Genomic DNA, 18,697 nt, shown 5'->3' on the forward strand with positions numbered 1-18,697 from the left:
TTTTCTAATGTCCCTTTGGCCAAATCAAGTCACATGGCCAAGCCCAACTTCAAGAGGTAGAGAAATACATTCTACCTCTTGATAGGAAGAGTAGCAAAGTCACATTGTAAAGAGTGTGCATAAGGAATGGAAGGAATTATTCTGGGCATTTTTGCACACAGTCTACTGTTGTTATTTTCTGGACAGTACAAGGACCCTACAGCCCTTTCATTCCATTTATCATTTCCCTTTTGTTTGTTTTTTTTTGGCTTGGTTTTAGTTTTATTGTTTTAAATAATCTGTAGTTATTTAGTTTTACTCACATATTTCCTCTTTCTAGTATTCTTTCTTTTTTTTTTTTTGGCATGGAAGATCAGCCCTGAGCTAACATCCATGCCAATCCTCCTTTTTTTGCTGAGGAAGACCGGCCCTGAGCTAACATCTATTGCCAATCCGTCTCTTTTTTTTTCCCTTTTTCTCTCCAAAACCCCAGTAGATAGTTGTGTGTCATAGTTGCACGTCCTTCTACTTGCTGTATGTGGGACACAGCCTCAGCATGGCCGGAGAAGCAGTGCGTCGGTGCGCGCCTGGGATCCGAACCTGGGCCACCAGTAGCAGAGCACGAGCACTTAACCACTAAGCCACGGGCCCGACCCCCTTTCTAGTATTCTTGATTCATTCCTGTATTACCATACTTCCATCTGAGATTATTTTCTTTCTTCATAGATAATTCTTTTCTTTTAGTGTGAGTCTGCTGGTAGTCAATGTTCTATTTTTGTCTGAAAGCTTTTTTTATTTAGTCTTCATTTCTAAAGGATATTTTCATTGGACATAGAATTCCAGGCTGGCGGTTATTTTCTTGCAGCATTTTAAATATATCGTTCCATTGTTTTCATTAGAGAAGCAATGTCTTTGGTTTTCAGCATTTTTCAATAATGCATCTAGGTGGTCTTTGTATTTAAGATGCTTGAGTTCCTGTACTGTGGTTACCAGGGGCAGTGGGGGTGGGGGGTGGACACAAGGGGTGAAGGGAGTCATATATATGGTGATGGACAAACAAAAATGCACAACCCAAAATTTCACAATGTTAAAAACCATTAAAACATCAATAAAAAAAAAAAAAAGATGCTTGAGTTCCATAGACTGTCTTAAATCTGTAGCTTGGTGTCTTTTGTCAGGTCTGGAATATTTCTTCTGATATTCCTTTTGCCTCTTTCACTCACTTCCTTCTGGGATTCTAGATATCTGTATGTTAGATCTTTCTCTGTATCCCATATGTCTCTCATGTGCTTTTCTGTATTTTCCTTCTTGTTCTTTTCTGTCCTTCATCTGGATATTTTCTATTGACCTGTTTTCTGGTTCATTTAGTGTCCAATCTACTGTTCAAAGCATCTGTTTTATTATTAATTTCATAGTATGTATTTTTTTAGTTCTAGAATTTCAATTTAATTCTTTTTTGTTTGTTTTTATAGATTCCAGTTCTCTGGTGAAATTCTCATTTTGCCATCTATTTTCCTGAACATATAAATCATAATTATTTTAAAGTCTGTGTCTGATGATTACAATATCTGGATCTCCTTTTGGTCTTTTTTTTTAGTGTCTCCTTTTTCTTGTGGCTTTCAGTCATTTGGTCCTGTCCCCCAGCATTCCTGGTAATTTTTTAAATGAATGTCAGCCATTGTGCCTAAGAAATTATAGAGGCTCTTGATGGTGATACTGTTCTCTAGAGAGGATTTGATTTTCCTCTGGTGGTAGTTAAAAGTAGGAGCAGATGACCTTGATCTAACACAGGCTTGAGATGACTTGAGGCTTTGTTTTAGGCTTCTTAAGGGCTGGTTTAAATCCAGTTTCCCCTTACTCCAAGAGTATTGGCCTTCGTAGGTATCAAATGGAATCCTGGGGTGTTTGCCAGGACCTCTCCTTCTTGGCAGGCCCTGAACGGTAATTTTTCTTTTCCTAGCACTATGAGACTACCAAAAGCTCTGCTTGCCTTTTTTGCTTTAAAATAGACACTTCGCTTTGTTTTTGGCCCCTGGACTTCACACAGGTTAGGATTCAGTAAATACCCTAAAGGCGAAAGCAGTACTCACTTTTCTGTGGTTGCCTTTTTGCTTGAATCTTAGCCCCTCAAACCTGTCTTGACAAGCCCTAAACTCTAATTTTTGTCTCTGCAGCCCAGTGAGATTGCCAACAGCTCTAGTCTGCAGCTAGTTGCCTTAGGAGGAAAAAGTAGTGGAGAATATCAGGCTTAACTCTGAATTTCCTTTTTCTCTGGTATTTTGGCTTCTCACATCCTGGCTGCCTTCTTTATTTATTTTTTTGGTTTTAAATCCAGTTTTTATAGTTTTTCTTGCTAGGAGAATTGGTCTGATACAATTTACTCTGTAATAATTTGTAATGGATGTCTATACTTACTATAAATTAATTTATTAAACTATATTATTAATAATTTATAATAATAAAACTATTATAAACAATTTTAAGCATATATTAATCATTACAGTGAACTTGACATATAAGGATCCTGCCCTCATGCAGCTTATATTCTTGTAGGGAAGAAAGATATTATAATACAGTCATGCGTTGCTTAACTGCAGGGATATGTTCTGAGAAATGTGTTGTTAGGCGATTTCGTCATTTTGTGAACATCATAGAGTATACTTACACAAACCTAGATGGTGTAGCCTACTACACACCCAGGCTATGTGGTGCTAATCTTATCGGACCACCATTGTACACATGGTCCATCGTTGACTAAAACGTCCTTATGCAGCACATGACTGTACACACTTATTTATTTATATTGTGATAAACAGTAAAGGGTGTTATGACCTTATTATAGAGATTTAGGTCAGATGAAGGGGACGGTCAAGGACAGCTACTTTGAGGAAGTGATATTTGAGCAGAGCTCTGAAGGATGAATAGAATTAATTTAGGGAAAAGTAAGAGGTTGTTAGAACTATGGATTAGACACCTTGAGTTAAAAAGAAGCATGACAGGTTTAAGGCATCAAACGTGGCCAGTGTGGTTGGTCTGATAGGCAAGGGCTGTATCATGCCAAACTTGCTAAGCCTTATTAAGGATTTTCTTATGCTTTTTTCCTGTTTCCTTCAATTCTAATCTGATCATTGTTCTGGCTCTAATTCACTTTCTGTCCCAAGACAGAGTTAGTTATTTATCTTCTTATTTATTCAATACAAATATATTAGGTGCCTTTTGTAGACAAGGTTCTAAGTTAGGTACTGAGGTTGGTTAAAGACAACATTAAATGAACTAATTGATAAATGTACTCTTAATAAGTGATAAATAAGTTATGGTCCTTTTTACTATTATCATATAATTATAAACCATGAACTCTACTCTCAACTATAGGAACATAACATACACCAATAGTTATAATACACTGTCATTAGTGCCATTAAGTGTATTCTGACTCTGTCTAGAAGAGTACCTGTCCTGTAATTGGTTTCCAACTCCTTTGGGTAAATACCAAGGTGGAGGGATTGCTGGATGATATGGTAAGAGTATGTTTAGTTCTGTAAGAAACTACCAAACTGTCTTCCAAAGTGGCTGTACCATTTGCATTCCCAGTAACAATGAATGAAAGTTACTGTTGCTTCACATCCTTTCCAGCATTTGGTGTTGTCAGTGTTCTGGATTTGGGTCATTCTAATACATGTGTAGTGGTATCTCATTGTTGGTTTAATTTGCAAGTTCCCTAATGACATAGGTTGAACATCTTTTCATATGCTTATTTGCCATCTGTATATCTTCATTGATGGTGCTTATCTCATAGGGTTGTTATGAAGTATAAAAGAAGTAATTCACATAAGGCCTTTAAAACAATAGCTGACACATAGTAAGAGCTGATTAAATATTACCGTGATTATTATGAAGTTCTGCACTTAGGTTCTAACAAACTCAGTTGTTTAAGATTTGAGGGATATGACTTAGTACAATTGAGAAATATTAGGTATCTTAGTCTTTTGCTGATTGTAAACTCAGGGAGGTTTTTGGATTTGGATAGGATAAAAGTTAATGTAGTTTAAAGGTCTAAAAGAGTAATTAACAGCTCTGATATTGCCTGTACAAATTTCCCAATAAAATAGTTTGAGGAAAAATAAAATTTTAATATTTCTAAAATTGAGATTGATGGAAAGCTGTTTGTCAGAAGTTAGGAGAAATATTCAATTAATTGCAAAGTAGAGGAGCTGAATTGAGAAAAACCAACATAAACATTCCTAGATTTTGCCATGAGATTCTGTGAAAGAAGGAAGGAAGATGTTTGATGTCTTTCTTTCTGATGGCCTGTCCTTGGACCTGTAGACACAGGGTTAGCACCAACTGGAAAATTGGGCTGCTCTTCTTCTGTCCTAGTGACTTACAAACTTAAAAAAATTATTTATATAAAAGGAGACTGAACATTGTCTAATACTACAGACTGTGTTCGTTCTCCCTGATGCTGGTACTTCTGAACCTGTTTATCTTTTTGAATTTTTTCCATAACTTCTATTTTTTAAACTAATTATATAATTTACTTATGTTTATAGTTTGTCTCTCCCACTACTAGAATTTAAGTCCAATGAAGGCTTTATTCACTGAAGCACCTAGAACAGTGCATGGGACGGCATAGACATTCAGTAAATATTTGCTGAATGAGTTGAATGAACAAAATCTTAGGCTGAAGCCCAATATATTATACCAATAAAAGCTTTAGTTAAAGTCAAGGCGGGAACCAGGAGTTCTACCCACTGTGTCCTGCCCTCTTCCACCCTGTGGCATCCCTAAGGAGCACAGTTTGAAAACTGTCTTACAAGTAATGATCTATGAGGTTGCTGGAGTAGGGTTCACCCATTTCATTTTATCCTTCTTTCTATATCTAGAAACAGAATTCCCAGAAAACAGGTAGGCTGGAGTCAGGTGATGGTGGATACATGTAGTTGTCTAGAAAAAGGCTGATTTCTTATGGGAAATATTATTCCTAAACTGTATAGCTCTATTGCAACCTCTGGGAGAGAGAACCCTGGTAGCAATGCATATTCATCAATTCAAAATATCAGAGAACACTGCCATGCTAATGGTTTAGATACTAAAAAAGAAAAGAAAATCAGTAAAGATGGGGATAAAACCCTAATATATAAACAGAAAAAAATGAACCTGTGTTTCAGATGAATAACATAACCACACTGAAGGAGGAAAGATAAGTAACCCAAGTAACTTTTGAGGATAGTATACTTTCAAACTCAAGTTAAAAAGAACTACAGTCGTGTGCCACATAATGACGTTTCAGTCAACGGAGGACCACATATATGACAGTGGTCCCATAAGATTAGTACCAGATAGCCTAGGTGTGTGGTAGGCTACACCATTTGGGTTTGTATAAGTACACTCTATGATGTTCTCACAACAACAAAATCGCATAATGATGCATTTCTCAAAATGTATCCCCATCGTTAAGCGACACATGACTGTATAAACAAATAACAAACCCTAGTTTGTAGGCTGATTTTTTGTAGTGGTATGAATTGGCAATTTTGAAACTATTTTCTATCTATTCTAGGATTAAACAAATGAATAAGTGTATTGAGGATAATGGGAGCCAGGTGTATCATTGTTGGAGAAGGGAGTTTTATATATGGAAGAGAAGGCTAGAATGAACCTTGTGATGTTGGATTTGAATTGGAGGTTATGAACTCATGGTTTTTAATATTTATTTATTTATATAAAAGTAGAGAAATATACGTATATATGTGTGTATATTTATATATATTTCTCATAGACATGTGTGTATATATGTATACATATGTATGTCCATGCATATGCATATGTGTGTTATATATGTATATTGCAGCTTTGTTTGCTAAAAGGGCCTAGAAGCAATTACTTCTGTGATAACAGTGAACACACCTAACTCCCATATGTTGGTTTCTAAACCATTCTCCACTAAAAGGAAATCAGAGCTCCTTGGAGAATTGGCTGATCCCAGGAAGAACTGGATGTGAGCCTGGAACATATTATTGTTTCATAAAGTAGGAAGGTAGTGAAAGAATGATGGGGACATATCAAAAGGAGTGAGAGCCAGTTTGGAGAACTTTCTCTGGCCAAATAAATAATGGTAGTTATAGATTATAATCCATGGAAAAAATAAGAACCGTAGGTCCAGACAAATATAAGTAAATGAATGAATAAATAACTAAGTTGGAGAGAAGGGAAAGTTCTTTTCAGCAATAAATGTAGAACTGTTAGAGTTCAAAAATGACTAGTTCAGAACAATTATAATAGTACTTGCACACAAGAATCATCTGCAGGTACCAAAACTATTGGGTAAAAGTTTGATGAGGGACATGATATTTACATAGCTTCAAGATAGTTCTTCATAAAGTATTTTACGAAGAGAAAAACAGAGACTTTACAGTGGAGAAATCTGGCAGATAGCCCTTAACCAACTGATCAAAGTTAGCATCACTGGTAATAGAACCCACTAGCGTTTTGCAGCTTCTGATAGGATGCAGTGAGAAGGACTCAATGTTACTTTGTGACATTCCTACAAAAAATGCATAGCCTGAATTTAAACATGAGAGACCATCAAGCGAACCTAAATTGAGGGACAGTCTACAAAATAACTGGTGTGTTTTCTTTAAAAATATCAGTCTTAAAAGACATAGACTGAGGAACTGTTCCAGATAATAGAATTCTAAAGAGACATTACCACTAAATGCAATGCATGACCTGAATTGGATTATGGACTGGGGAAAAGTCCTTTAAAGGACTTTTTAAGGCAATTAATGACATTTGAATATGGACTGTAATTATATTATAGATATTTTAACATTGATACAATACTGATTTGGTTAGCTATATATACTGTGGTTATCTAAGCAAATGTCCTTGTTCCTAGGAAAATACACGGAAATATTGAGGGCTAAAATGGTACAATGTCTGCAAGTCACTCTCGCATGGTTTAGAAAAAAATGTGCCATCAGAGAGAAAGAGAACGAATGACAAAGCAATTGGTGTAAAATGTAAATAATTGGTGGTATTCGCAAGTTTTCTCTGTTATATAAAGATAAAAATTTACCTAAAAATTCCTTAATTAAAATCTTTTCATATGTCTGATTGTGATCCAAACAACTTGACCTTATTAGTTATTTATAAAATTCATAAAAAGGGACAAAAGATTATTTTTATTATTTAGAGAAAGTGAAGTAAAGCAGTGAAGGAAATGCTGATCAAACAAAAATTCCAAATTGTTGAGATCCGGAGCAGAAGGGCCTGATTTTTTTGTTTGGAGTTCTGTCATGGTCTGGTAGCCTTGAATACCTCATAGGCAGTTCCTTAAACATTTATAAATGGGATATTTATATAACTAATAATTTTTATTTAAAAAGGGTGCTTTGTAAAAATTAGATCGCCTTTGTTCCAGACAGATACTTTTACAAATTTATTAAGAAAATTTGAAGGCCATTTTTGCAATTAGTTGTTAAAAGGGGATATTGGGGGGGGGTGGTAACATTTCTTTATTAAATCTTTGAGCTACAATGAACACAGTCATTTTAATAATTATTTTTATGTAATGTTATTTTATATTATATGTAAATATAACATATAATTTATGTTATTAGACTGGCAACATTCATAAAAACTCATCTTGATAATAGTATTGATGAGCTGTTTAACAAAATTATCCTATAGATTTCTGTAAAATATTATTCCTATTTTTCCTTTCTATAAAAGATTTTCAGATTATATTGCTAAAATTATCCCCTTCAAAAAAGCACCTAGGGCCAGCTCCGTGGCTTAGCGGTTAAGTGTGCGCGCTCTGATGCTGGCGGCCCGGGTTCGGATCCCGGGCGCGCCCCAAGGCACCGCTTCTCCGTCCAGCGCGAGGCTGAGTCCCACGTACAGCAACTAGAAGGATGTGAACCTATGACATACAACTATCTGCTGGGGCTTTGGGGGGAAAAAAGTGAATAAATAAAATCTTTAAAAAAAAAAAAAAAAAAAAAGCACCTAACCTTATTACAAATAGATATATTACTGGTCAGTGCAGGTATTGATCGAAATATGGTTATTTATTGTAAAATTATTTGATTGAGATTCTGAAGACAGCAATAGTGACAGTTTAACTTGTTTTGACTATTAAATGCCAGGTGTGAATGGACAAAATCCCTCTTTGGTGGTAACAATAGTTCTGGAATGATGCTACTTACTCTACAAATATTTGAGTACTTGCTATGTGCAAAACTCTGTGCTTTGTGTGGTAAGAGGGATGAGGATGAATCAGATTTGTTCACTTTCCTCAAGTAGGCAGTTGAATACAAGATACAAGATAGAAAATGTTAAGTGGCATGGGTGAAATATAGTTGAAATGGCAAGGGAGATAGAAGAGATGATATTTGAGCATTACTTTGAAGAAGAGGTAGGATTTGAGTATGGGAGAGATGGCAAAGAAGAGCCTTCTAGGTAGAGGGAACTATGTGGGTGAAGGGAAAGTGTATATGGGGCTACCAGTAGTATAATTTCATCTTGATTAGGGAGAAGGAAAAGAAGGGAACTAATATTTTGAGAAGGCATCTTTTCTATGCCAATTACTGTACATTTGTTTATTTAAACCTTATATGACAACTTTATAAGCATTATTATTCCTTTTTTATAATGGAGAATTGAGATTCCCAAGTAAGTTGCCTAATGTCACACACTGTTGAAATGGGAATTTTAATTCAAGTTTGTCTTAGTATTATGCTTTCAGCTTTTATCAAGCATTGATTAAGAAAACCCCACAACTCTGTGAACAATGGAACCCCATCCAAGAGAGTGAATGAATTATATCTGTGTGCAACAGTATGAATAAATCTCATGAACATAACGTTGAGTGAAAGAAACCAGACACAAAAGAGTACATATTGTAGGATTCTTTTTTTATAAAGTTCAAAAATAGGCAAAACACATTTATGATGTTAGAAGTTAAGATAGTTAAGATAGTGGTATCTTTGATGGGGGCAGAGGGGTAGTGACTGGAAGAGGGGCTTCTGAGGTGTGGGAGTAATGTTCTCTCCTTGCTTTGGGTGCTAGTTAACATAAGTGTGTTTCTGTGTGAAAAGTGATTGAGCTGTACACTTAATGACTTGTGCGCTGCTTTCTACATATATTATACTTCAATAAAATTTACCAAAAAAGATTTTTGTATCTTTTGTAAATCTATTATGAAAGACCCATTTTTAGTGTCTTTTTCATAAAGATCCTTATGATAAATTCTTCTTTAGGAGGTAGAAACAGATATGAACAATTAGGCTTCCTTTTGTTTGCTAGGTCTGTGTAACTCATTTCGCGTTCCTTTGTGTCTTGCTGCTTTAATTCTTAGAGCTGAATTTTATGCCCAGTTGTGCTTTTTTAGTTCTCTTTTTTAAGAAGTTGGATAAGTGAATGAGTGAATAGCCTCAGTTATTTTATTTTATTTTTTTTTAAAGATTTTATTTATTTTATTTTTTCCCCCCAAAGCCCCAGTAGATAGTTGTATGTCATAGCTGCACATCCTTCTAGTTGCTGTATGTGGGACTCGGCCTCAGGATGGACGGAGAAGTGGTGCCTCGATGCGCACCCGGGATCCGAACCCGGGCCACCAGCATTGCAGTGTGCGCACTTAACCACCAAGCCACAGGGCGGGCCCTCAGTTATTTTAAATGTTTGTTTTTCTCTTAGTTTTTCAAGTTTCTTAGTGTAAAATTCTAAGCTAGTATATGAAGGTAAATGGCAATTGAAGATATGGCTGTTACTATCAACTCCTTGTTGAAAATATTTTCTTAGATGTATTTAGTACATTTTCATTTTCTACCTTCTGTCTTAATACAGTGATGTGCTGCATACTGATGTTTCGGTCAATGACGGACCACATAGACAGCAGTGGTCCCATAAGATTAGTACCATACAGCCTAGGTGTGTAGTAGGCTACACTATCTAGGTTTGTGTAAGTGCACTCTGTGATGTTCGCACGATGACAAAATCGCCTAAGGACACATTTCTCAGAACATATCCTTGTGGTTAAGCAATGAATGTCTGTAGTAACTAAGAGGCAATATACACCTCTATAATAACAAAAGGAAAGCTTTTTAGTTTAAATTGTTTTTATATTCAGAAGTTAGGGTTATTAGAATCCCACTTTTCAAATGCTACATCTTCTATGAAATAATTCCTCTCAACTCAGTGATCTCATTCCTTCTTAAGGACATAGCAGTTTGTCCTTAAAACATTTGCAATGTTCCATTATGTGGTTTTTTTGTTTCTTTGCTTGTTTTGGTTCTTTTTTGGTGAGGAAGATTGTCCCTGAGCTAACATCTATGCCAATCTTCCTCTGTTTTGGATGTGGAACGAGGTCACAGCATGGCTTGATGAGTGGTGCATAGATCCGCGCCCAGGATCCGAACCCTAGGCCGCCAAAGCAGAGCACGCGAACTTAACCACTATGCCATGGGGCCGGCCCTATCACGTGGTTTTTTTAATATTCCCTTCTTTGATTATGAGAACCTAGAGGTCAGAAATTATTTATATTTCAAAGGTCCAGTAATTTACCTCTAGGCATTTGACTTTTGTGTATCCTACCTAATAGTAAGTAGTTTTGTGATTGTACTGCACACGGTAGATGCTCTCTAAATATTTTATCTGAATTGTCTTATTAAATTAAAGGAATTCCCAAGTTCCTTGTTTCTAACTTTGTATACCATTTCGTAGCTTAACTTTGCTTGTGTGGTTTTCTCCATAAATCAGAGATCTTTAATATGCAGCGGAATATTCTTTTTGTGACTTTTTTCCATTTTGAAAGCTAAATCCTAGTTCTATAATTGTAATTCTGTAATATTTACCCTTTTACCAGCCATATATTTTCTTTAGGGACAGGAAGAAATAAGCAAAATAAAAATACAAATTCCATGGGGCCGGCTTGGTACCGTAGTGGTTAAGGTCATGCGCTCCGCTGCCTGGGGTTTACAGGTTCGGATCCTGGGCACGGGCCTACACACCACTCATCAAGCCATGTTGTGGCGGTGTCCCATATACAAAGTAGAGGAAGACTGGCACAGATGTTAGCTCAGGGACCATCTTCCTCATCAAAAAAAAAAAAAACCACCCCCAAATTCCAAGCAAATAAATTTTTAACATTTTGCAGAACTACTGTTTGCTACAAGAAAATGAGTAGAATTTTCAATTTTAGTTCTTGTGAAAAGGGGGATACAGATATGATTGTGCTGTTAAACATGGAGATGTTCTAGGTTGTTTTAAATAAATTGCCTTGTGTTCCTGTGGCTCTAGGTCCATTTTCTACCCTACTTTGATGACATGTCTGTTTCTTTCTGTTTTCCTCTTACAAAAATTCCTTCCTACCAGTGCCAGGAATTAATCCTTCTTGACATAGCTCTTCCTATTCCGGGCCCCTTGAATACTGCTAGTCTTACAAAGGATATGTGTGGAATGGGATTTGTGGGATTTGTTCTCAACAAACAATGTCTTATTTGTTTGTCTCTTTTTCAGTGTATATACAGTATTTTATATTTCAAAGATCTGGTAATTTACCTCTAGGCATTTGACTTTTGTGTAGGAGAATTATTTCTTATGAATTAGGGGGGGATTGTGGGTCTGCATTAGTGTATGGATCTTATAGTTGCTGTGGTGACTTGAATGGTCATCTTCATTATATCATTGTAATAAAGTAATGTTTTCTGGGGGAAATTGATCACCTCCTTCTCTTTTTGTTTTGTGTACCTGTGTCTTATTTGGAGTTACCATATCAGTGTAATGTAGCAATAATTATGTTACTAACAACAACTTTGTGAGATGTTTATTATTCTCATTTTACAGATGAGGAAACTGAGGCTTGCTGAAGTTACGAAACTTGTTCAAAGTCACACAGCTTGTAAAGGGCACAGCCAAGATTCAGAGCCAGGTCTGTCCAACTTCAAAACTCTTAATCATGGCCATCAAACTTTGAAATAGCTGTGAAGTATCAACCTATGATAAGTTGTATTGATACTAATATTGCTTAACTGTTGTTTAACTCTTACTGATATATATATATATTTTTTTTTGGTGGACAAGATTGGCCCTGAGCTAACATCTGTTGCCAGTCTTCCTCTTTTTGCTTGAGGAGGACTGTCGCTGAGCTAACATTACTGATAATTTTTTTGAGTGAGTGTTTTTCTCCGTAATAATTTCATGTATCTTTTAAATATTGTGGAAATCAGTATAACATAGTAATTGAAGGTCTGGACTCTGGAGACAGACTACCTGGGAATGAATCCCTAAGCTTCTCCACTTACTTGTGTGACATTGGGCAAGTTACTTAACTTTTCTGTACCTCAGTTTTCTGATTTGTAAAATGGTGATAGTATTATCCACCTGGTAGGGCTGTTGTGAAGATTAAATTATTTAATATGTACAAAGCACTTATAACAGGGCCTGGCACACAGTAAGCATTCAATAAATGTTAAATGTTAGTATTATCATCTTCTAGCAACTGGTAAAACAGATGATCATTATTTGTAATTCTGTTAGGAAATTAGAACAAAGCAAAGTTTAAGCAGCAATATAAGATATCAGAAAACATACATAATCAAAATTAAGTTTGAATAAGTTAGACCTAAAGAAAATCATATATTTGATCCAGTTCATATCTGTTGTAAAGCAGACTGGGCAATTGCTTATAGGTCTCACGTGTACAAGGGTATTATATGTATAAGGACCACACATAGGTCTACTAGAGGTACCCTGTGAGCCCAATGTGATCATTGTATTATGAATGTGTTTTGTCTGTTTTCCTTTTGTAAATGCAATTTGTATTCAGGACAAATGTCTACATTTTTAGGTGGCTTTTAAGGAGATGATGTTTTGGTAATGTTCACAGGTAATTACCAAGAACCAAAATCTTACGTGTTATGTAAAATGTCGGCAACGTTCTGTGACTTGCAGGAGTGATTATCAGAACTTACATTGTGATGAATGTGCACACTGACTGACCTTTGAACCAATGAGACCACAGCACAATTTAGAACTTAGCCATGTACTGATCATGTGCTCTTCACTCATACTTGTTTATTGCAGCTGTCAGAATTCCAAAGTGCTATATCAACTATTACTACAATAATTAGTGACTAACCAGTTTATACCAATTGCAAAAATATCCATAAATGGGAGTAATTTGAATCATTATGCAAAAAATCAAAAGCTATTATTAAAAAATGAGACTTGCCTTGTATATGCGCCCAAGACCTCTGTAGTTTTTAATCTATGCATGCATTTAATTTATTCTCTATTTTATGATATTGAGTCTTCCTATCCTTGAACCTGGTATATTTTTCTAGTTATTTAGATATTTAAAAATATCTTTCAGTAAGGTCTTTTACTTTTTCTCCATAAAGATCTCTCAAGTCTTCTCTTAGATTTAATTATTAAATACCTTATTTCTTGTTACTGTTGTAAATAGTGTATTTTCCCCTCCCATTTTCTATTTGCTGATATAAAAGCTTTTTTTGGTTTGTAGATCTGTGTTCAGCCACTGTACTAAATTATTTTGTTAAACTGTTGGGAATGCAGATTGTTTCTTCCTTTCCAATACTTACATCTTTTCTTTTATTGCCTTACTATACTAGTTAGGATTTCCAGTACAGTATTCAATACAAGTGTTAATAGTGGGCATTCTTATGTTGCACCTAATTTTTTAAAAGGAAGTGCTCCTTATGTTTTGTCATTAATAATAATGTTTGCTGTAGATTTTTGATACTCTCTAGATTAAAGACATTCTGTTGCTAGTGGGCTAAGATTTTGTGTGTGTGTGTGTGTGTGAAGAATAAGTATTGAATTTCATCAGATGCTTTTTCTGTATTTGTGAGATGATCATATGGTTGTCCTCCCTTATTCTGTTAATCTATAAATGTTGTTCTGGTGAGTGACATTTATAGATTTTCTAATGTTGAATTACCCTTGCATTGCTGGAATGAACCCAACTTAATCATGGTGGGCATCTTTTATATACAGTTGGATTTAGTTTATTAATATTTCATTTAGGAGTTTTGTATCTATGTTCATGGATGAAATTGGCCATAATTTTTATTTCTGATATTGTCTTTATTTGATTTTCGTATTCAGATTATGCCAACCTCAAAGAACGAGTTGGGAACTAATTTTTCCTCCCCTCTGAAAGGATTTATATAGGACTAGAATGATCTGTTTCTTGCAAGTTTGGTTGAACTTCTGTTCAACTGTCTAGGCTTAGTATTTGAGGCAGGGGAAGCGTGAACTTAGTATTTTTTGGGGAGGTATGTATTCAGTTTTCTAAATGGTTTTATTTACGATTTCTGTTTCTAGTTAGGTCAGTTTTTTGGAAGTTGTTTCCTTTTTTTAGCAATCCATCCATTTTGTCTGAGTTTTAAAAGTATTTAGCATAAAGTTGTTCAAAGCATTCTTTTGTTATTTTTTAAATTTCTGCTATTTCTCTCCCTTTTTTATTTCTAATTTTTTTTGGTGCCTTCTATCATTTTTCCTTCATCAATCTTACTAGAGGTTTTATATATTTTCTTAACCTTATCAAAAAACCAATGCTTGACTTTGATTTTCTGTATTGTCTGTTTTCTATTTCATTAATTTCTGGCCTTTCTCCTTTCTGCTTTTTTTTAGTGAAAATCAGAATTTAACATAAGGACACTGGAGTATATCTCAACTTCCAGGGACAGCATTTCGTTAGGCCTTAAGAACAGCTGGAACCAGGGGCTTACAATGCTACTAGGACCTTACCTCATCCTCTTTCCTTTATGGGTCTATTTCTTTCTCTCTTGCTGTCAACTTGCTTTCTACTCTGCAGTCCTCATGGCGGAAAATGGTGACAGTGAGCCTCTGAATGTGATGTCACTTCCACTTTGTGTGCTCTTGATTCCTCCAGGCATTTCAGATTTTTCCATCTGGATCACTTTCTTTCTGAAGATTCTTTTTCTTTAGAATTCTCTTTAATGAGATTTTCTGTAGTAAACTCTGTTTTTTGTCTGAAAGTGTCTTTATCGCCCTCATTGTTGATAGATGTTTCATTAGGTATAAAATGATGGGTTGGCAGTTATTTTTTTAGCCATCGGAAGAAATAATTCTACTCCCTTCTGGTTTCCATTGTTTTTGTTGATAAATCAACTGCCTAATAGTTGTTCATTTGAGTGAATCTGTCTTTTTTTTACCCCTGGCTGCTTTTGTTCTTTCTTTTTTGGTTTTCTGAAGTTTCATATGCTGTGTCTAGGAGTAGATTTCATTTATCCTATGTGAGATTTTGGCTATGAACTGCTTATTTTCCCTGGAAAAAAATTTTGTGGGTATTCTTTGAGGCCCAAGAAGGAAATGCATTGCTTCAAGAGGATTTACCTTTGTTTTTTTCCCTGATGCCTCAAGGTATTAGAGTTTGGTGACTAAATTCATCCCTGGAGGTTTTGGACGACCCAAAAGGGGTGAATTTGGGTTGCAAATATGTGTGTGGGCCTGCTTGTCTTTACGACCTCTTAGGAATCCTTGTTCTCTTCTGTAACAGGAAGACAAATTTTCTTGTAGTCCTTTAAGGATAACATATGGGAATGGGTGGACTAGATTTACTTCTGGTTCACTCTTTTCCTGAGGATGAAACTTTCTGGGGCGCCCAGTTTTATGGCAAAAGGGTCTCCTATTAGATTTTTCCCTGTTGGTTGGATCTTGAACTTTGACTTCTGTTCTCTCCCAAGAGATCATCAAAGCTGAAGCTCAATTTTGTGAGTTAGTCAGATGTCTACAGGACAAAAACAGTTTCATTATGCCACTTATCTCTTTGAGTTTCTGCTTTCTCATAGATTTTGGTCTGGTTATTCCTTTATCATCTTGTCAGCTGTTTAATACTTTTAATATTTTTTAAAATAAAATTGTATCCATCACTTTTAGTTGTTTTCGGTGAAAGAATTGGGTGAATAATCTAGCCTAAGGTGTTATTGGAAGTGGTATTTTATTCTAATTTCTTTGAGTTTTCTTTATTCCTTCAGATAGAGGCTTAACTCATCAATTATTAGCATTTTTAAATTTTTTGTTTTATTTTTTTGCTGGAGAAGATTCAGCCTGAGCTAACATTGGTTGCCAATCTTCCTCTTTTTTTTTTGATGTGAGCTGCCAGCACAGCATGGCCACTGACAGATGAGTGGTGTGGTTCCATGCCCAGGAACCGAACCTGGGCCAACAAAGCAGAGGGCACCAAACTGTAACCACTGGGCCGTCAGGGCTGGCCCACCTTCTTTAAAATATAAGCATTTAAAGCTATACATTTATACGTAGCTCACAAGGTTTGAAATGGAGTGTTTTCATTATTATTAGCTATATGTATTTAAGATTTTTAATATGCTACTATGATTTTCAGTTATGCTTGCCTCTTTAAGTTATGACCTATGATCCACAGGTCAATTAGGAGTTTTAAAATATGTGGATTTTAAAAAATTTATCTTTTTGTTATGTTTAACTCACCTTTCAAAAAAAACAGGATTTTCTATTTGGATTACAAAACAAGACTCAACTGTGTGCTGTATACAAGACACACAAAATGGCTTAGAAAAGCTAAAAATAAAGGGACAGGTGAAGATATACAAGGCAAATGGAAACAAGAAAGCAAGGGGGTTGCTCTGTGACCACTCTTTTCAGTGGCTTTTTCTCCCCTTCTGGATAACAATAATCAATGAATGAATAACCAATACTCCTCATCATTGAAACTTTTTGAGGTTCCTGGAAGACTGATTTTCTGTTAATAATAGAATGATGATTTTCTTTTTCTTTCTTCTCCTCCTCTCCCTTCTTTTTCTTCTCTTCTTCTCCCTTGTCCTCTTCCTCTTTCCCTCACACTTTAACATCTTACTATTAATATTTCACAATTAATGAACAATTAATTAACAGTTAATTTTGGCAGCATTTTTTTTTTAGTGGAACATAAAATAATGGTGTATTTTGCAGTTGATGGTATCTTAGCTTTGATGAAATATACATTTTTACATACATACCATGACTCTTCATCCCTCACCATCCCCTACTTGAAATGCCCTCTTTTTGTCTCTTCTGTCCTATGCTTATATCATTCAAGACCTTACGGGAGGAAATAATCTTTATTTTCTCATCCTGGCTCTTGTTCTTCCATTACTTAGCACAATACTTTGTTGGACACAGGATTTTATTTAATCAACAATTAAGGGAAGTGTGTAGGTATAATGAATCATAGCAAAGGCTGTGACATATTTATATAGGTGACCAATTTTTTAGCTTCTTGGTGAGAGGAGATTAATACCTACATTAGTTAAGGTTATTTTAGATAGAACAGAACCCAATGCTTCCTACATTAAGCAAGTTAGAGAATTTATTGGATGGATTCTTAGTCATCTGATGATATTCAAGAAAGAGTTTAACCAATGAAATAATTACAAAATATAAAGCACTGTGAAGGGAATGAAAATAGTACAATAAAGAATTATAGAGGATGGTGTTTAGAAGGAGAGGAAAAAGCAGCCTCATCCACTAGATGACATTTAGGTTGAGACTTCAAGTATGAGTGGATGACAGAAGTTCTTGAAAGGTCTGAGAGAAAGCGTTTTAGACAGAGGGAGATAGCAGGCCCAAAGTGGGAAAGAGCTTGCAGTTAACTGAAAGGATCGTAGTTGGGGAGAGTGCTACCTCAAGGTAAGAGAGAGAGGCAGGGGCTGTATACTTTAATATGCTAACATTTACTGAGCATTTGTGATGTAGTGGGCACTGTTCCAAGCACTTCTTCTTGGGCAATGTGAATTATTATGCCATACTGACTCTCTGAATGCTAAGAGTTTGGATTTAATTTGAAGATGCATTGGAAAGCCATGAAACTATTACAGAGTTCCAAGATTCACTTTACATTTTTAAAGATTACACAGGCTACTTTGTACACAGTCGATCAGAGGAGGACAATAGAGGAAATAGAAATAAATCCTAGTTGATGGCTTCTGCTAGTCCAGGTAGGAGACAAAGTTGTGTGGGATCATGGTTCTGATGGTGGAGATGAAGAGCAATGGACAGATTTAGGATATATTTTACAAGTATTTGTTGATGACTTGGTTAAGGGGAGAGGGTTGTGAAGGAAAGGAAGGAGTCAGATCTGAGCGAGTTAAAGAATTGACGGGATGACATATGTAGATAATTTGTGAAGTTATTTGTCAGTAAAGGGGAGCAGAGCTGTTTTTAACCTTCTTATTTCTATAATTTTTCCAGTGGCATTTCTGTCTCTGTCTCTCTTTTTTAAATTCTTGGAACCAAATATATTTTTATTCTAGTCTGCCTCTCCAGATTCCAGCACCTTTTTCTCATCCCACACTTGACAGATGCTTAGAGGAGGAAAGTCGGTGTAAAAAGTAGGCTAGCATTCTCAGCAGTTCTGCCCTTTTTTCATCAAAATGTTCTTTGCTAAATCGGTCCTTGCTATAACAGAGCAAAACCACTTTGTTCTATAAGTAAAGGTTTAGTTCTTGAAGGAACACCATCCTAATGAAGTCATTCTGTGTATATGTGTGTTGTGGGGCTAGGGGTGATGGTCAGATGTATTTTTTTAATCTGTCTTAACATGCCTTAAAAGTAAAATAAGTATGGCTGAAGCGCAAATTCGGTTCACCAATTGTTTTCTCCATTGAAAGTGATCAACTAAAAGATAAAATTTGTTGTGTAACTGAAAGAAAAA

The 18,697-nt window shown here is 35.6% G+C and overlaps 1 protein-coding gene across 9 annotated transcripts in view; it reads left to right on the plus strand.

Moving 5' to 3' along the window:
- Positions 1-18,697, plus strand: part of NUMB (NUMB endocytic adaptor protein) — a 159,543-nt gene that overhangs the window by 59,748 nt on the left and 81,098 nt on the right. For 2 of the 9 annotated variants that reach the window (XM_014784383.2, XM_087448264.1), the window contains one exon: positions 11,827-11,911. The exons of the other annotated variants lie outside the window; for them this stretch is intronic. The gene's annotated coding sequence lies outside the window, so the exon portion shown is untranslated. The remainder of the gene's footprint in view (positions 1-11,826; positions 11,912-18,697) is intronic. 9 annotated transcript variants of the gene reach the window in all.

The sequence above is a fragment of the Ceratotherium simum genome, chromosome 24, assembly GCF_057802395.1.
Source record: "Ceratotherium simum simum isolate JZ-2026a chromosome 24, ASM5780239v1, whole genome shotgun sequence".
NCBI lineage: Eukaryota > Metazoa > Chordata > Mammalia > Perissodactyla > Rhinocerotidae > Ceratotherium > Ceratotherium simum.